This window comes from Scomber japonicus, chromosome 15, assembly GCF_027409825.1.
Source record: "Scomber japonicus isolate fScoJap1 chromosome 15, fScoJap1.pri, whole genome shotgun sequence".
Classification (NCBI taxonomy): Eukaryota; Metazoa; Chordata; class Actinopteri; order Scombriformes; family Scombridae; genus Scomber; species Scomber japonicus.
Window position 1 is genome coordinate 747210 of NC_070592.1, and position 4058 is coordinate 751267.

Sequence of the window (4058 nt, forward strand, 5' to 3'; positions counted from 1 at the left end):
TGTTCATCTGAGCGTTCAGGAGTTTCTGGCTGCAGTCTACATGTACCACTGTTACACCAGCAGGAAGACAAAGGTACTGAAGGACTTCCTGGGAGGATACTGCAATTACTCATCTCTGGATGACTTCCTGAAGGGAGCCATGCAGAAATCTCTCTTCAGTGAAAATGGCCACCTGGACCTGTTTGTCCGCTTCCTTCATGGCCTCTCTCTGGAGTCCAACCAGAGTCTCTTAGGAGGCCTGCTGGGTCAGACAGACAACAGTCCAGAAACCATCCAGAGAGCCATCAACAACCTGAAGGAGATGAACAGTCGTGATATCTCTCCTGACAGAAGCATCAACATCTTCCACTGTCTGATGGAGATGAACGACCACTCAGTACATCAGGAGATCCAAGAGTTCCTGAAGTCAGAGAACAGATCAGAGAAACTCTCTGAGATCCACTGCTCAGCTCTGGCCTACATGCTGCAGATGTCAGAGGAGCCTCTGGATGAGTTGGACCTGAAGAAGTACAACACATCAGAGCATGGACGACGGAGACTGATCCCAGCTGTGAGGAACTGCAGAAAGGCTCTGTAAGTCCAGATGTGATTAACATTATAAATCGGTGTAGATTAGTAGTTTAGTTCTTCAAATATAAATAATATAAATGTTTTATTATAGTTAAAATAGTTGTTTATGTGTGAAATAACATGTCAGTTATATTTAGTCTCAGATGTGTAAATAATGTGGATGTTTATAGCTGTTAAGTTAATGAACAGTTATTCTATTTATTTCTAGTCATTATTGGATTTGACAGTGTTTTCTTCTCTTTCTCTTCCTTTGTGTGTTGGAGGATTCATTCAAACCTGGTGAAACACATGAAGGATTTTAGAGGTTGTGGTTGAGGTTTTATTACAGCAGCATTTTATCATAACATATATCAGTATTTTACAGTTATCAGTGAAAGCAGTAAAATTATTATTACATGATATATAATCAGACATACAGGTAATACCTGATTTTACTCAGCAGGCTTTAAAATAAGATCTGAATCATCTTTGATTATTAGTTTCATTAATGTTTTGTGAACAGTCAGTAAATGTAGCTGCTTATGGATGTGAACCTGACAGCAGCAGGTAGCAAAGAGAGATGATCTTTCTCAACTGGAACTGTTCACTGAGCTGAACTGAGTCTAAATATCCTGCAGTCACATTAAACATAGTGGACAGTAAAAGTGCTTTTCTAATCAAGATGTCCTCATGTTAACTTAGTGGAGACAGACATGGGATCAGATCACACACACACACTGTGCACATTATGGAAGCCTCAATGTAACTCCATGTTCTCTCCTTCATCTGCAAGATTAAAGCTAAACAAAGATTAAAGTGTGCAGGTCTGAGAGAGAGTGATGAGAATGATTGTTTCATTCAAGCACAGTGAGACAGCATCAGCTGAACTGGGAGTGTTCTGGTAGCTTACTGGTTAAGATGCTTCCAGTATAACTGCTGCTTCCACTGATCTCTCTCCTCTTGTTTCCTGTTTATCTCTCAACTGTTGTTTTATATTAAAGGAATAAAATGATTTTAATAATGGAGTCATCAGTCTGAAGTATCAGCTGGGCTTTGGGCTGGATCACCTTATCAAAGCTGGCCTGCTCAGTGTCTCCCTCTCTCTTCCACCAGCAACATCTCTTTTCTTTCTTTGCTTCATGTGTTTGTTATTGTCTAGCACACATTTCCCCTCATCCATGCACTTCCCTACACTACTGATTCTACACATTACACATGGAGTTTACATTTAGTTTGTTAATAACTTACTTTAATACATTATTTTAGTTTTTGAGATTCAAACATGTGTTCTCCTTGTTAGTCTGAACCTTGAGCCACTTCATGATAATATGTTGTAATATTTGTGTCATTACAGACTTACTGACTTTGAACTCTCAGACACTGACTGTGAAGTTGTGACCTCAGCTGTGAAGTCCAACCCTCATCTGACAGAGCTGCACCTGTGGCTCGACAAACTGTCTGATTCATCAGAGAAGCTTCTGTCTGCTGTACAGGAGAGTCCAAACTGTAAACTGGGTCTGAGGTGAGTTCACTGACTGTAGCTTTGGTAGATTTCTTTTTCTTCTATTTATTAAATTCAAATCCTTCACTGAAGTTTCAAATGTTTGGTTCATAATTTTCAGGATTAGTTTGAATCTGCTGAATAGATGGAAAGAAAAAAAGAACAAGGTGCATAATCTAAGAGATGAAACTAAATAATGAGCATGACAGTTTTCTTTTATTTCCAATGCACACTAAGAATAATAAACATATCAATCATAAGCAGAGTATCATAAAAACAGAGTTCCATTACCAGCAGCGATGCTAACGGGCATGATGAATTGAACAGCTGCCAATGTGAACTTGTCCATCATATTATCTGAACCACTGATGTGAAGAACTAATGTTAATCAAGATAATAAGAGTCAAACTCATAATAATAATAATAATAATAATAATAATAATAATAATAATAATAATAATAATAATAATAATAATAATAATAATAATAATAATGGAGTCATCAGGCTGAAGCATCAGCTGGGCTTTGGGCTGGATCACCTTATCAAAGCTGGCCTGCTCAGTGTCTCCCTCTCTCTTCCACCAGCAACATCTCTTTTCTTTCTTTGCTTCATGTGTTTGTTATTGTCTAGCACACATTTCCCCTCATCCATGCACTTCCCTACACTACTGATTCTACACATTACACATGGAGTTTACATTTAGTTTGTTAATAACTTACTTTAATACATTATTTTAGTTTTTGAGATTCAAACATGTGTTCTCCTTGTTAGTCTGAACCTTGAGCCACTTCATGATAATATGTTGTAATATTTGTGTCATTACAGACTTACTGCCTTTGGACTCTCAGACACTGACTGTGAAGTTGTGACCTCAGCTGTGAAGTCCAACCCTCATCTGACAGAGCTGCACCTGGGACTCATCAACCTGTCTGATTCATCAGAGAAGCTTCTGTCTGCTGTACAGGAGAGTCCAAACTGTAAACTGGGTCTGAGGTGAGTTCACTGACTGTAACTTTGGTAGATTTCTTTTTCTTCTATTTATTAAATTCAAATCCTTCACTGAAGTTTCAAATGTTTGGTTCATAATTTTCAGGATTAGTTTGAATCTGCTGAATAGATGGAAAGAAAAAAAGAACAAGGTGCATAATCTAAGAGATGAAACTAAATAATGAGCATGACAGTTTTCTTTTATTTCCAATGCACACTAAGAATAATAAACATATCAATCATAAGCAGAGTATCATAAAAACAGAGTTCCATTACCAGCAGCGATGCTAACGGGCATGATGACTTGAACAGCTGCCAATGTGAACTTGTCCATCATATTATCTGAACCACTGATGTGAAGAACTAATGTTAATCAAGATAATAAGAGTCAAACTCATAATAATAATAATAATAATAATAATAATAATAATAATAATAATAATGGAGTCATAAGTCTGAAGCATCAGCTGGGCTTTGGGCTGGATCACCTTATCAAAGCTGGCCTGCTCAGTGTTTCCCTCTCTCTTCCACCAGCAACATCTCTTTTCTTTCTTTGCTTCATGTGTTTGTTATTGTCTAGCACACATTTCCCCTCATCCATGCACTTCCCTACACTACTGATTCTACACATTACACATGGAGTTTACATTTAGTTTGTTAATAACTTACTTTAATACATTATTTTAGTTTTTGAGATTCAAACATGTGTTCTCCTTGTTAGTCTGAACCTTGAGCCACTTCATGATAATATGTTGTAATATTTGTGTCATTACAGACTTACTGACTTTAATCTCTCAGACACTGAATGTGAAGTTGTGACCTCAGCTGTGAAGTCCAACCCTCATCTGACAGAGCTGCACCTGAATCTCAGCAAACTGTCTGGTTCATCAGAGAAGCTTCTGTCTGCTGTACAGGAGAGTCCAAACTGTAAACTGAAGACTCTGCAGTGAGTTCACTGACTGTAACTTTGGCAGATTGTTTTCTTTTGATTTAATTCACATCCTTCACTGTTTGGTTCAT

General features: G+C 37.7%; 1 long non-coding RNA gene across 1 annotated transcript; it reads left to right on the plus strand.

Moving 5' to 3' along the window:
* Positions 1-532: 532 nt before the first annotated feature.
* LOC128374484 (uncharacterized) lies at positions 533-2901 on the plus strand. The gene is made up of 3 exons (XR_008323002.1): positions 533-573; positions 1904-2071; positions 2877-2901. It is a non-coding gene; the product is annotated as an uncharacterized LOC128374484 (long non-coding RNA).
* Positions 2902-4058: the final 1157 nt, after the last annotated feature.